Genomic DNA, 17,122 nt, shown 5'->3' with positions numbered 1-17,122 from the left:
GGTTGCGGTTGAGTAGGCTAGACCGCAGCCAGGATCTGATCGATTTTGGCTTGAAGGCTCATGAACTCCTTCCGGGTGACAACATTCTTCTTCTTTTTCTTCTTCTCTTTAGGCTTGGAAGTCGAATGTTGAGAACCGCTGGACTCCTCTTCTTCAAACATCATGAGGTCATCATCAGAAGGGCTTGGCTTGTTTACTTCTTGGATGTCTTCATCATCAAGACCGAAGGTGGGAGCTGAACTGAGTTCGATTGCAAGTTCTTCGTCTTGTGATGGATTGACTGTAGGAGTGGGAGCTGGAATGGGAGTTAGAGTAGGAGGAACTTTGGAGGTACCTGCGGCTGCACCTGAAGCTTGAGCTTTTGAAATTGTTTCAGCCATCTGATCCATCAAGTTCTGAATTTTTTGAATGGTGGCTACGGTACTGGCATTACTGATGGCATTTGCCCAATATCTAGCCACAGACTGGATCTCCTGTTCTTTCTGTTGTTGCTGCTTGATTTGTTGTTCCTTGCGGGCTTGGAAAGCCCTTTGGAACGCAGCATACTTCTTCTTGTCTGACTCAGTTACCGGATTGTACTGTAACCAAGAGTCATTGGATGCATCATGGTCAAATCCTTCAAAGCGCACCGAAGTGTCCTTCGGGTCCACGGATCCTTGCACATTTGTGCTCACCGTGCCTAAACCACCTGTAAAGGATGAAAGCAGAGTAGGATTTCCTGAGCTTCCTCGGTCTCCTTGACCCGTGGTCAAGTGTGGCCTCTGCTCAGTTCTGGCATGGGCGAAAGAAGTGCCCTGCGGGTGGGAAGGTGTTTGTAGTGTTTGGGTGACAGAAAGAAGAATGGAGCGCAACTCCTCTGGTGAAAAGAAATGCAGTCGGGAAGCCCTGAAGACCTTAGGGCGTGAACCAGTGTCGTCCTCTTGGGAGTGCACTGGGGGGGAGTCTCCACGTAGTTGAGAATCAGACTCACTTTCTGAGTCTGACTGGAAAATGATGGTGGTGTCGAATGGGTGTGCGGGCACCCCAAGGACTACTGGAGCCTGTTGAGAGGCTTCAGCATCGGTCCGGTCACGCATATGGATAGTGGTATCGGTTGTTTTCCTTTTCTTGAAGATAGAGATTGGATGCCTATCCTCATCTGAATCACTGCTAGATATGATTGGGGCAGGTTTTGTTTTGCGTTTCTTGGTGGGTGCGGTTCGTTGAGGAGCATCCTTCTTGGGTGTTCTTTGTTTCTTGGATGCCAACTGCTTTCTTCTTTGATAAAGATTGGATAGTGTAGTGGAAGAGGGGACTGCGGTACCCTCAGGGATAATGGCTGCGGATGGAAGAGGCGGGGTATGAGGGTATGGGGCAATACCCTCCGTAGCCTCAATGTGGTCTGAGACATCAGCAGTGTCAAGACCAAGAGAAGAAAGGATATGAGTAGGGAGTCTGCGGATCGGTCCAAATATCGTTTGATCAGAAGAAGGGTTGTACCTTTTAAGATCCTTAGTGACGAAAAAGTTGAAGTCACTACCCATGTCTATTCCAGCATCCGCATGTAAGTCTGAGATGCAAAGTGACCAGAACCGTGCAAATGTGAGCTCGGTTGGGTTCTCCATTGGGTGCTCTTTGGGAATGTATTGGAGGAAGTTGTCCCAAAGGATTTGTCCATAGTTTACGTCGTGGCCCGTGTAGATGCTCCATACCAATTCCAGTAGCTTCAGTCCCATGTTGTCGATGCCTCCGGTTCTGCCGGATAGGCAGCGGATGACAAAATGACACACAAACTGCCATACCGCAGGCAGCTGATTCTTTTTGAACTCACCACTCCCTCGAATTGGTTTCTGATACCCCATCTGGTAGAGTGTGGATGTAACGTCTGCCATTGAAGGTGAGAAAATCTTGATGGAGGGGTGAACCAGAAGATTAATGGCATTTAAGAACTTTTCTTTGGACAAGATGACCAAAGAATCGTTCATGAGATTGAGGTGAACTTCTTGGGGGTTCTCCATTGGGCGATATGCAGAGAATGCACATTTAAATAGAGTAGAAATTGGAACAACGTCTGTAAATGCATCGAATGGACCAAACAGAGGGTGGTTCCTGAGAAACTTGATCATAAGCTTGATGGGAGCATTATATGAAGGATGATCTTCAAATATTGCTCTGAAATTACTTGAAGCGATTGTTGGAGAGTCGGAACCTGTTGGATTTACAGAACCTGAAGCCTTGGATTGCTTCTTTGATGCACCTGATTTCACCATTGTTGAAGATTTGAGAGAAGAAAACAGAGTTCTTGAAAGTTTTGAAGGTTTTGAGGAATTTGGGAGAAAGAATCGATATTCAGAAAACGTAAAGTATTGTTTGGGAAGAAGATGAGTTTATAAAGGGGGTAAAAAAATGTTTAACCCTAGGAAAATGGTAAGGATAGGGTAAAACGTCGATTGGGGTTTTGGGGGGAATCGATGAATTTTGGATTAAATCTCAGCCACACATAATTAAAACGGGTTTGAAGAGATTTTGGGAGATTTCCAAAAGGGGTTTTGCATTTAATGTAAAGTCAGACGCATGTCAATACGTCAGGTGATCGAGGGGGTGATGGGAGAGGAAGTTGTAATGGATGGGACGTATTGGGGAGAGGAAAGGACAAATTAAGGATGAGTTTATTGAAAAACGTTCTTTTTGTCATCATCCCTAAAATAGGTCTGATACAAGGATTATTCAGAAAGAGAATGTGACAGTTTCTAAAGAGAATGTTTTTTGTCTTTAATGTTTAATTTAATGAAGGATCATTAAATAGCACACAAAGATTCAAGAGTTGATAAAACTGTTGAGAAATTATCATGATGATCGCGGATGGAAAATTCATTGCAGTTGGAAACATCATTGCGGGTGGAACTTTCATTGCGGTTGAGAAACGTCATTACGGATGAAACTTTCATTGCGGTTGAGAAACGTCATTGCGGATGAACAAGGAAAGACTGTAGTGAGAAACTGAGGAAAACACTTGTACAAAGATTAGTAATAAGAGACCATAAAGACCCATGAGAGATACATATGATATATGGTTGCGGTACCTAGACAGCGGTACCAAAACCATCTATCACATGTAATTCTCAGTTAGAACCGCAACGGAGGCCAAGGATGTTCTGCGGTAGCTAACAATTCAAAAAGACTTGCGGGTCTGGATTCATCATTCCTAACATTTGCAGGAAGATGTTAAGCTTTGTTGAATCGAGCGCTTTTGTGAACACATCAGCAATCTCTTCATGAGAAGGGACAAAGATGAGTTCAATATTACCTTTTAAGATGTGGTCTTTGATGAAATGATACCGTAGTTCAATGTGCTTAGTCTTGGAGTGCTGAACTGGATTGTGAGAAATAGCAATAGCACTTTCAGAGTCACAATAGATCGGTATCCGCAGCATTCTATACCCGTAGTCCATTAGTTGAGTTTTCATCCAAAGGACTTGAGAGCAACAGCTGGCTGCGGCCACATACTCGGCTTCTGTAGTTGATAGAGAGACACAACTTTGTTTTCTTGAGGACCATCTGACTAGTCTTTCACCCACATATTGACATCCTCCTGAAGTGCTTTTTCGATCGAGCTTGCATCCGGCATGATCCGCATCTGTGAAAGCTTGCAGGCTGAAGTCATTGCCTGTGGGGTACCATAGACCAAGAGATTTGCTTCCTTTCAGGTACCATAGTATCTGTTTGACTGCGGTCATATGTGAGACTTTTGGGTCAGCCTGATACCTTGCACATACACCAGTTGCAAAGACAATGTCTGGCCTGCTTGCAGTGAGGTACATCAAATAGCCGATGATGCCTCTATAAGTCTTGTGATCCACAGATTCGCCTGAGGGATCAGCAGAGATCTTATAACCGAAGGCCATGGGGACCTTAGCAGATGAACAGTTGTCCATAGAATATTTCTTCAATAGTTCAGTGGTGTATTTTTCTTGATGAATGAATATGCCTTGCGGTACTTGTTTTACTTGAAGACCTAGAAAGAAATTAATCTCTCTATTCATGCTCATTTTGAACTTGTTGGTCATGAGCTTAGCAAATTCATCCACCATGCCTTGATCAGTCGAACCGAAGATGATATCATCCACATATATCTGTACCATCATGAGGTGGTCGCCATTTGCTTTTCTGAATAGTGTGGGATCAATCACTCCTCTCTTGTACCCGGATGAGACAAGGAATTCAGAAAGAGTCTCATACCATGCTCTTGGGTCTTGCTTCAGACCGTAGACTGCCTTTTCAAGCTTGTAGCAGTGGTCTGGGAATTTAACATTTTCAAAGCCTGGAGGTTGCTGAAGATAAACCTCTTCTTTTAGTTCCCCATTGAGAAAGGCACTCTTAACGTCCATTTGGTGTACCTTGACGTTTTTGTGGGCTGCGTATGCTAGTGTATTATTGTATTATCACCAATAAACGTATCACCCTTTCCATGTTGCAGACTCCAGGCCTTGTAGTTGTTAGGTTCATCCATATTTATTAGTGTCTATCGCCTCTTTCCATGTTGCAGACTCCAGGCCTGCCATGGCTTCCTTGTACTTGTTAGGTTCATCCATATTTATTAGTGTATTATCACCAATAAACGTATTGATGGGTTTTGAGCATTCTAACACTTCCTAAGTGTACATGCAACCCTACTAACCTTGGATCTATGTTTGTCTAATAATCATGCAAAGTTGAATTCCAAGGTTATATTCCTATCTAGCATACATGGGGAACATTTTTAACTTGAATGAAAGATAGAATAACTTACCTTGTTGTTGATTATGATCCTTGAAACCTTGTGAGCCTAGCACCCCAAGTGTGATGCCTCAAATGCTTCACACAACACCAAATGCAAAGGAGTAAACTTTGAGAGAATCTTACACTTGCAAAATCGGCTCTAGCCCTCTTGTTTCTTATTGTCGCCGATTTTGGTGGAGAACAGGTTGCTTATATAGTGTGTCACATCTAGGGTTACACCATGTAAACCCTAATGTGGCATGACTCTTCATATCCATGACCCATGGGTTTGTAACTCCCATGGAGCCTCCATGGAGCATTCAATGGGTTTAACCCAACTTGATTATCCATGGAGCCTTTTAGCCCACTATACAAGTTATGGATGATTTACATGATCAACCCATATATTTAATTAGTCATCTTTTGATCACTTAATTAATCCTAGATTAATTCTTGATCAATACTAATTAAATAATACTATTAATATATTAGAACTTATAATATATTAATAAACCACAAGTGTTATTTCTCTCATTTAGTCTATCCAAATGCATGATGCCATGCAACCCAAATGGACCATGCCGGGTCGGGTCAAGTACATACCGGAAATAGTTATGGACTTAGACACCTTATCCAACAGTCTCCCACTTGGATAAGTCTAATAACTATAACTGCAAGTATGACTTCAGGAACCGATCAGCAATCGTAGCTCTTTTCAAGGTTTCTCAGAACTGAGAAGATGATGATACGCCATTTCAGATAAGTGATCATATAATCCTATGTTCTAGATATCAGCCGGACAAATACATGGAACAGTGTCTTACTTTGTGTCCAGCAGTTTGTTTCCCGATTTCCGATTTGTTTGACATAGAACTCAATTGAACACATCAACTTAGTTCTGACCGGGCCCAGTACATAGGTCAAAACAAAATCATCGAGGGGCCCATATATCAGCTTCTAATCCAAGAAGGAACAGATAAACTTCGACTCATATGTTTTTTCTACTACTCATTGAATTATACACAAGAGCACGTTTTATAACATCGAGTTACCAATGCGTTTTCGTACAATCAATGCATAACCAACTCATAAGTAACAAATCATATATCTAGGTTTGAAGACTTATATGATATTACCGTCTTACGATCACTCGAGATAAATTCCATGAAGTGATTCCAGTGAGCGTGGGTTGAGTCCAATGCTTAGAACTTATGAGCACTCATGAGTGTTGTAGCCATGTCCAACAACTTAGACCTCTGCAACCAATCATGACAGTCTTGATTCATACCTACTTCTGACATATGACCGACTGTGGAGGTTCGAATAATATGATATACCAAACATAATTATTCTGGAAGTCAAAACATGCAAAAGAAATATAGTAAACGATCGACAAGAGATAACAACACTTTACTCATAAATAAAACACCTTTTATTCATCATCTAATGTCAATTACACTTTACAAATTTCAAGGTTATCTAACTACTAAACCTAATATCATCCTTCAGCCCTATGCTCCGAGCATGCTGGAGATGCTTAACCCGAGTCAGTCCTTTCGTGAGGGGATCTGCTGGATTCTCATCCGATGATACCCTCTTTGCCACGATGAGTCCTTCTTCTATTCGATGTCTGATGAAATGGTATTTTCTGTCGATGTGTCTGGATCTCCGGTGATCCCTTGGTTCCTTGGCTAAGGCAACTGCACTTTCACTATCACAGAAAATTTCCATTGGCTCTTTAATAGTTGGTACAGCTCCAAGGTCTCCAATGAAGTTCTTCAGCCATATCGCCTCCTTTGCTGCCTCGCTAGCTGCTATATACTCTGATTCGCAAGTTGAATCAGCCACTGACTCTTGCTTGGAACTCTTCCAAGAAATTGCTCCTCCATTTAAGGTAAAGACCCAGCCTGACTGAGAGCGGAAATTATCCCTATCAGTCTGAAAGCTAGCATCACTATACCCTACAACTCTCAAGTCTTCACTCCCACCGAGGGTAAGGACCCAGTCCTTAGTCCTCCGTAGGTACTTGAGGATATTCTTTACCGCAGTCCAGTGTGCCTTGCCAGGGTTCCCCTGATACCTGCTAACCATGCTCAAAGCAAAGGCTACATCAGGTCGAGTACACATCATAGCATACAGGATCGATCCTACAGCCGAAGCATAAGGTATTTGACTCATTTCTGCTATCTCAGCCTCAGTACTAGGGCTTTGTGTCTTACTCAATCTGACATTACTCTGGATGGGTAACTCTCCTTTCTTGGAGTCCTGCATGCCGAATCTCTTCAACACCTTATCCAAGTAAGTGCTCTGACTAAGTCCAATTAGTCTTTTACTCCGGTCTCTCAAGATCCTTATCCCTAGAAAATAGGCAGCTTCTCCTGGGTCCTTCATAGAGAAACACTTCCCAAGCCAGGACTTAACTTCCTGCAGAGTTGGGATGTCATTTCCTATGAGTAGTATGTCATCCACATACAATACCATAAAGCTAACTATACTCCCACTAGCCTTGACATATACACAAGATTCATCTTCACTCCTAGAAAAGCCAAATTCTTTGACTTTCTCATCAAAGCAAAGATTCCATCTGCGAGGTGCTTGCTTTAACCCATAAATGGATTTCTCAAGCTTACACACTCTATTAGGGTACTCTGTGTTGACAAAACCCTCTGGCTGACTCATGTAAACATCCTCAGCCAACTTTCCATTAAGGAAAGCGGTTTTGACATCCATTTGCCATATTTCATAGTCATGAAATGCGGCTATGGCTAACAGAACCCTAATAGACTTAATCTTGGCCACTGGAGAAAAGGTCTCATCATAATCAACTTCCGGAGTTTATGAGAAACCCTTTGCAAACAGTCGTGCCTTATAAGTGTGTACATTACCAGCCATGTCGGTCTTCTTCTTGAAGATCCATTTGCACCCTACAGTCTTACGACCTGGTACATTCTCAACCAAGTTCCAAACTTGATTGTCATACATGGACTGTATCTCGCTGTCCATTGCCTCTTTCCACTTGGCTGACTCAGGGCCTGCCATGGCTTCCGCGTAACTGTTAGGTTCATCCAGACCTATCTGTGTCTCATCACTGATAAGTGTATCACCTTCCGCAGTAATATGGAATCCATAGTAATGCTCAGGTGCATTCCTAACCCTTGTGGAACGCCTCAGAGGTACAGACTTGTCAATTGGCTCAACAGAAGTTTCCTCCTCAAGTTGAGTGCTAGGGTTTGAAGTTCTTTCACCACTTGACTCTTGAATTTCTTCAAGGTCAACTTGCCTCCCACTGTCTCCTTGGCTTATGAACTCTCTCTCTTGAAAGAAAGCCCTCCTAGCTACAAAGACCACATTCTCACGAGGTCTGTAGAAGAGGTAACCAAAGGATTTCTGTGGGTAGCCGATGAAAATACACCTCTCACTTCGAGGTTCGAGCTTATCATGAGTCTCGCGTCTCACGAAAGCCTCGCAACCCCAAATCTTAATGTGGTCTAGTTTGGGTACTTTACCAGTCCACATCTCATGAGGAGTTTTGGCAACTTTCTTTGTGGGAACTAGATTAAGGATATGGGCGGCAGTCTCTAAGGCATACCCCCAAAATGAGATTGGTAGCGAAGCTAGACTCATCATGGAACGAACCATATCCAACAAGGTTCGATTACGCCTCTCAGCTACACCATTCAACTGCGATGTCCTGGGAGGTGTCAATTGTGAGACAATCCCACATTCCCTAAGATAGTCGAGGAACTCTGAACTAAGATACTCACCACCTCGATCGGATCGAAGCATCTTAATGTTCCTGCCCAATTGATTCTCGACTTCCTGTTTAAACTCTTTAAACCTCTCAAAAGTCTCTGACTTATGCTTGATTAAGTAGACATATCCATATCTACTGTAATCATCAGTAAAAGTCAAATAATAATGATTAGCATCCCTTGTGGCATGTTTGAAGGGCCCACACACATCCGTGTGTATAAGATCCAACAAACCTTCACCCCTCTCACAAGAACCTGTGAAGGGTGACTTTGTCATTTTTCCAAGTAAGCATGATTCGCAACTATCATCTGACTTTAGGTCAAATGACTCCAATACTCCATCCTTTTGGAGTTGGCCTATGCGTTTCTTGCTTATATGTCCAAGACGACAATGCCATAATGATGCTTTATCCAAGTTATTATCATTAACATAATCAATACACAATACATTATTTCCTAAGTTATCAACCACAGATACAGTTTCATACACACCATCACAAGGTAATGCTTTAAAATAAGAACATTATTAAAGAAAGCATTAATCGAACCAACTTCATTATCAAATGAAAAGGTGAAACCTTGTTTATACAATGCATGAAAGGAAATAATATTTCTTGCTATTTCTGGCGAATAACAACATTTATTCAAATCTAAACTAAACCCACTACTTAGCGATAAAGTATAAACTCCAATCTTGGTGACAGGTAAAGCTTTCCTATTCGCCATGATTAAGTTTATTCTTCCATGCTCCACATTCTCACTTCTTCTTAGTCCCTGCAAATCAGAACAGATATGAATACCACAACCGGTATCAAGGACCCAAGAGTTAGAATGGGGTGAGTTATTAGATAAGATAGTGTAAATACCTGCATGGTTGGGTTTAACTTTCCCATCCTTCACATCTTGCTGGTACTTTGGGCAGTTCCGTTTCCAATGTGACTTTTCATGGCAATAGAAGCATTCAGCCTCTTTAGGGTCAGAAGAAGGAGTGACAAAACCTTTCTTGGTTCCACTTGAAGAAGAGCCATCAAGGGTCCTAGCCTTGGTACCCTTCGAAGAGCTCTTTCTCTTCTTCCCTCTACCTTTCCCGATTGCCAAAACCGGGGCGGAGTTTGGAGTAGGAGTGTTAACAACCGACTTACCCGTAAGACCTGTTTCTGCGGTCTTGAGGAGTCCCTGAAGTTTGCTGAGTGTGACCTCTTCCTTATTCATGTGATATGTCATGCGGAATTGATCATAGCACGATGGTAAGGAGTGCAAAATGATATCTATTGCAAGCTCCTCAGGGAAGTTCACATTAAGCTTCAGCAACCGATCCACATACCTTTGCATTTTCTGCATGCGGCTCGTGACGGATTCCCCGTCCTTCATCATGGTTGTTATGATAGAGCATATTATTTCATACCTCTCTTGTCGTGCACTTTGATGGTATCTTTCCATCAGATCTTGGTGCATTTCAAAAGGGTAGAAGTCCTCATAGGACTTTTGGAGTTCCGCTGTCATGGTGGCCAACATGATGCATGCCACTTTTGTAGCATCCCTTTCATGTGCCCGGAAGTCAGCGATCTCCTGGGGAGTTGCAGTGGTCTCATCAATCTCCTTAAGCTCCTTGTCAAGGACATATTCTTTGTCCTCGTAGCGGGTAATCATCCTGATGTTTCTGATCCATTCATTGAAGTTGGATCCATCAAAAGTGACTTTCCCACACAAGTTCATAAGGGTAAAGGAGCCATTAGGATTAGAGCCAGAAGCAGCAGTGTTTGAAGACATCTGAAAGAAGAGAACAAGATTAGTTTAGATATTAAGAGAGTCCTTAATAAAACACCCAAATGTAATATTAAGGCTAGGATCCAATCACAATATATTATAATTTAGAAGAGGTATGCCGTAATCCAAGCTATAACATATTTGAAAGGTAGGTGAATGACGATTCACCAATTTCCACCATGAAAAATGAAATATAAATATTAGGTTTTTAATTGGTTCTTAGAAATTCCTAGATTCTTTTGAGATTCAATGAACTTTTCAAAGGCATGTTTCAATCTCGAGTGTGCCCTCCAAGTTTTGTGACTGGGATACCGATGATCACAAAACGAGGTGTGAAGTAACCATGCAAATCACTTGGTACCCTCAAGGTTTATCACTCAATCGATGTGCCGGTAAACCACACACGCTCCACCGATGCTATGGTAAACCTTAAGTCACCCTTTACCTACCTTGTTAAGTCCAAGTTAGTGTGTCGGTTAACCACACACGCTCCACCAATGACTTAAACAAAGTGTAAAGTGTAATTTCATGGATTAGCACCTTATTCACATTTTCCTAAAGTAACTAAGATTGGGAATTTAATAAAAGCATTTAGTTACTTTATAATATTCATCATACTTTTAATGAGAATTTATAAGTCCTTGTCTTACCCGTTCGGCTAACGACCCTCCACCGATCAAGGAAGCGGTGGGTGAGAGTGGACACCCATTAAGTTGCCATTTTATAGGCAACAACCTTATACCCCCCTTATAGACCGACTTCGTGAATGAGGCGTACTAGCGGTAAGACGACTTGTTGTTATACATATATATATATATATATATATATATATATATATATATATATATATATATATATATATTAGTAACTTATAATATTATAAAGTATAAGGGTTGAATTTTAAGTTTTAAAATTCTAAGGGTTGGAACTAAAGTTTTAATCAAGACTTTACATGTTCCAAAACTTGAGGGCAAGTTTTGTAAACTTCCAAAACTTTTCATTTCTTATAACTTATGAATTAATTGAGTAATAAAAATGAAGACTCTTCATTTTTATAACTCTTGTGTTCTTTTAATGGCTTTAATAAAAGTGAGACTTTTGGTTTTCCATAACTTGAGGACAAGTTATGGACTCCATTAAAACACATTATGATCATGAATTAAACTACCATGAAGGTTACAAACAATTCCTATGATCATCTAATCTTCATAAGTTCAAGAACATGAATATGAACACTTTCAAGAATCAGAAATTACACTTAAAAAAAACTTGTAATTTAACGATTTTGTTTTCAAGCTGTTTGCACACAAAAAAAACAACAAACAAACCTGGCTCTGATACCACTGATGGGTTTTGAGCATTCTAACACTTCCTAAGTGTACATGCAACCCTAATAACCTTGGATCTATGTTTGTCTAATAATCATGCAAAGTTGAATTCCAAGGTTATATTCCTATCTAGCATACATGGGGAATATTTTTAACTTGAATGAAAGATAGAATAACTTACCTTGTTGTTGATTATGATCCTTGAAACCTTGTGAGCCTAGCACCCCAAGTGTGATGCCTCAAACGCTTCACACAACACCAAATGCAAAGGAGTAAACTTTGAGAGAATCTTACACTTGCAAAATCGGCTCTAGCCCTCTTGTTTCTTATTGTCGCCGATTTTGGTGGAGAACATGTTGCTTATATAGTGTGTCACATCTAGGGTTACACCATGTAAACCCTAATGTGGCATGACTCTTCATTTCCATGACCCATGGGTTTGTAACTCCCATGGAGCCTCCATGGAGCATTCAATGGGTTTAACCCAACTTGATTATCCATGGAGCCTTTTAGCCCACTATACAAGTTATGGATGATTTACATGATCAACCCATATATTTAATTAGTCATCTTTTGATCACTTAATTAATCCTAGATTAATTCTTGATCAATACTAATTAAATAATACTATTAATATATTAGAACTTATAATATGTTAATAAACCACAAGTGTTATTTCTCTCATTTAGTCTATCCAAATGCATGATGCCATGCAACCCAAATGGACCATGCCGGGTCGGGTCAAGTACATACCAGAAATAGTTATGGACTTAGACACCTTATCCAACACGTATCACCCTCAGCAGTTATATGGAAGCCATATAATGCGCGTGGAACACTAACTCTTCTGGAACGTCTTAGAGGTAAGGACTCGTCAATCGGTTCAACAGGAGTTTCATCCTCGAGTTGAGAGCTAGTGTTTGAGGTTCCTTCATCACTTGATTCTTGAAGCTCTTCAAGGTCAATTTACCTCCCACTGACCTCTTGGAATATAAGTTCTCTTTCTCTAAAAACCCCTCTCCTTGCAACAAAGACAACATTGTCACTCGGTGGGTAGAAGAGATATCCAAATGACTTTTATGGATAGCCGATGAAAATACACCGCTCACATATCCAAATGACTTGTCGTGAGTCTCTCTTCTTACAAAAGCCTCGCAACCCCAAACCTTGATATGTGCCAACGAGGGAACCTTCCCTGTCCACATCTCGTGAGGTGTTTTGGCAACATTCTTATTTAGGACTAGATTAAGGATATGGGCGGCAGTATCTAAGGTATACCCCCCAAAATGAGATAGGTAGCGAAGCTCGACTCATCATGGAAAGAACCATGTCCAACAAGGTTCGATTGCGCCTCTCAGCCACACCATTTAGCTGAGGTGTCCTAGGCGGCATCAATTGTGAAACAGTTTCACATCCTTAAGATAGTTGTGGAACTCGATACTAAGATACCCACCTCGATCAGAGCGGTGCATCTTTATCTTCCTGCCCAATTGATTCTCCACTACTTGCTTAAACTCTTTGAACTTTTCAAAAGTTTCTAACTTATGCTTGATTAAGTAGATATACCCATATCTTCTATAATCATCGGTATAAGTTACATAGAAGCGATTTGCATCCCTTGTGGTGGATCTAAAGAGCCCACACACATTGGTGTGTATGAGATCCAATCATCCCTCACCTCTTTCACAGGAACTAGTGAAAGGTGACTTGGTCATCTTTCCAAGCAAACAAGATTCTCACGTGTCATCCGACTTTAGGTCAAACGACTCCAACACTCCATCCTTTTGGTGTTGGGCTATGCGCTTCTTGTTCACATGTCCAAGACGAAAATGCCACAAGCATGTCTTCTCCAAATCATTGGACGAATCAATTTGCAACACGTTATTTCCTAAGTTGTCCACAACCATCACAGTTTCATATATACCATTACAAGGCAATGCTTCAAAATAAAATTTACCATTATAGAAAGCATTAATAGAACCAATTTCATTATTAAATGAAAATCTAAAACCTTGTTTATATAAACCATGAAAAACACTAATGTTTCTCGCCATTTCAGACAAGTAGCAACAATCGTTCAAATCTAAACCTAACCCATTACTAAGCAATAAAGAATAAACTCCAATCTTGGTGACAGGCGACACTCTCCTATTCCCCATGATCAAGTTCATCTTCTCATGCTCCGCATCCCTAATTCTTCTTAGACCCTACAAATCAGAACAAATGTGAAAACCACATCCTGTGTCAAGGACCCAAGAACTAGCATGTGATGAGTTATTAGATTGAATAGTGTAAATAACTGTGAAGGTGGGCTTTATCTTCCCATCATTGATATCTTGCAGATACTTTGGGTAGCTTCGTTTCCAATGCCCTTTATCGTGACAGTAGAAGCACTCTGCATCTTTCGGATTAGACGAAGGAGAAACATAACCACCTTTGGTTCCACTTGAAGAAGAACCATCATGAGAATTTCCTTTGTGGCTCTTAGAAGGAGCTTTCCTCTTCTTCCCCTTCCCTTTTCCAATTTCCAAGACAGGGGCAGCAGCGGTAGGAGTTGATGCGACCACTTTGCCTTTCAATCCGGTTTCAACAGTTCTTAATAACCCTTGAAGTTTGCTCAAGGTCACTTCATCCTTGTTCATATGATAAGTCATCTTAAACAATTCATAACAAGGAGGTAAAGATTGGAGTATAATATCAATGGCCAACTCTTCATCGAGGTTGACATTCAACTTGAGCAAACGATCCACATATCTTTACATTCTTTGCAAGTGGATCGTGATGGACTCTCCATCCTTCATTTTGGTTGTTATTAACGAGGAAATTATCTCGTACCTCTATTGACATGTAACGCCCCGATTCCCAGGTATTGTTTAAATAAGAATTTAATTGGTTTTAAGGCCTACTCGACGAGTTGGTTGCCCTACTCGTCGAGTAGCAACGGGTTTGGTACGCGTGTTTAGTGACCTACTCGCCGAGTCCATGAAGGGACTCGACGAGTAGGAGCTACAGAGGAAACCCTAAATCTCGGGGTTTTGCACCCTATTTAAGGAAGCATAAGCCTCCTTTGGCCTCTTTGTAGTTCTAGAGAGCTCTTAAGAAACCCTAATTCGTGTGGTGCTCTATTGTGTGTGTATTAAGCTTGGGAGGAAGATCTTTGGAGAAAAGGAACTTGGAAGGCAAGGGAATTTGTCACACCCCAAAACCGGAACGGCGGAAACGTTCGGGGGTGGAGGACGTCATGTTTAGTATCACGAGATATGTATATGGTAAGCAAGTAGTGAACAACCATTTCATTTAGAAAGAAAGTGTTTACAATGTGTGTGTTCACAAAACATAGAATTCATACACAAATAACAAAACAAGACTTGAAGCTATAATGCTTCATCTTCTGAATTCCCAGCACGAACACCTGTCTAATAGTCTCCTGAGAATACAAGTTATTTGAAAGAGTTGATCAGCAATTAAGCTGGTGAGTTCATAAGAGTTTAGTGACGTAAGTAAGTGTAAAGTGTTGTTGAAAATGTAGATGTAAAATGGTGTTGAAAATGTAAGTTCTGTTTTGGAAAGTTCGCCTGTTCCTCTAGAAATTCATATATTTCCTACTTTGATGAACGTTAAGTAAAATGTCACTACAAGCCTTTCTATGGGTACTAAGTGGGTACAAGTTATATAAGACTCAGAGTAAACAAACAATCGATTGTGCACTTCTGCCCTAAGCTCACAACCCAACGAGGAACAAAATTTAAGGCGGATAGCACACATCCCATTGGTTGTTAGATCATTGTCATATATAACCCTGGTGTATTCACTTGCTACTCATGGAGTTAATTGTAATGGTTCCTTTATATCTAATGAAAAGTTCTTTAAGAAAACCTATATTTCTTATAGTAAAAATGGTGACCACAGTGACTACTTTTATAATAGCTTAGTTTATACTACTATATATAATCTAATATCGGATAGAAAGTTAAATGAGTGAATCTGCCCTAAGCCCACAACCCAACGAGGAACAGGAAGTAAGGCAGAAAACACACATCTAACTACCTATTGGGTATTAGTTTTATATATAAACATGGTGTATAATCTAAGGTATTATGGAGTTACTCACCTAAAGTCTTTAAAATTGAACTGGTTTAATAAAATGGATTAAGCCCTTTACTGGGAAGTTTCTAGTTTTGTATACCAAAAGTACTGAAAGTATGTTTTGTACTAGAAAAACTGTGCTTGACTCTGTGTCCTATAACCTGACCCATACCTGGTACCCTTATGATGACTTAATGTATACTAAGCATACATATATATAGAATCGGATAGATAATAGATTGGGTGAGTCCGTTCCAAGCCCACAACCCAATGAGGAATAGGAAATGAAGTGGAGAGCACACATCCTATTAGCTGTCGGACCCTATTGGTATATATGTATCCTGTGATGTATACATTAAGGAATCATAAAACTAACATTATGGTCCTATCTTTAATCGTAGCCTTCTACCAAGGCATCTTCTGTTATGTGCTAGACTCGACTGATCCATTTGTCGTTTGTAAAAATGTATTATTTCCCTAGTTTATAACTCGAAAATAGATTGAGTTCAACTTTCAAGTGGTACTGACACTTTATGAAAGTAATGGGAAATGAAGTACACAGCCGTCGATTATAATGACATGCGGATGTACTAATAACCTAAAAACATAATTGTTTTATTACGGTTATAATGTGAAGGCTAGAACCCCTAATATACGCTCTCCCCATCAAGAGATTAAGGGTACTAAATGCGACCCCTGCAAATTCTTGCAAGCTGTGTAATTCACATTAAAGTATATGGTCATATATACCCACTATAACTATCACCTTTTGTTTAAAACAATGAGTTAGTGATTCATTGGTATAATTAGATCCTGTATGTGTGTTCTCATGCTATAGCAACCTAACTTGTTTGTTCTGTTTGTTTCTCTTTATTGTGTGTTCTCTCTATATAGTATTGTTTGATTCTCTTCACTATATGTTATGTATGGTATTGTTTATTTCTCTTCACTGTGTGTTTGACTCATGTAAGAATTGACTCTTTGTGTGCTTCATTGTACTAGAAGTAATGAATAGCATTCTCCTAAACTATACCTATTATAGCTTACTAATGTTCTACTTGGACTGTTATTGAAAAGACTCATTTATCTACTAAGTTATGCTTGTACTTTAAGAACAGAGTTTTGTATAATTATAAAGTAACATAACTTTAAAAGAGTTTTGAAATGTTTTGACAACTTATAAGTGACATAAGTAACATTTTGAAAGATGTTTATAACTAACATTTACACAATTATCATTGTGTTCAACTTGTATTCCCCCCCCCCCCCTTAAAACAATTAATATAGCTAAAAGATTCATTACGGGGTATGAACTCACCTGATGTGGGTGATTCAAACGGGTATGCGTGTAAGGATGAGAAGTTCCACGAATGAAGTCCCGAGACACAATAAGTCCTAAATGACATATAAGGACACATATTGACATGAATATAGTGTTTATAAACAACTATA

Source organism: Lactuca virosa, chromosome 7 (genome assembly GCF_052849685.1).
Source record: "Lactuca virosa cultivar CGN04683 chromosome 7, Lactuca_virosa_CGN04683_v6, whole genome shotgun sequence".
NCBI lineage: Eukaryota > Viridiplantae > Streptophyta > Magnoliopsida > Asterales > Asteraceae > Lactuca > Lactuca virosa.
The sequence above is the reverse complement of the archived record's forward strand: the minus strand, read 5'-3'. Positions refer to the sequence as shown.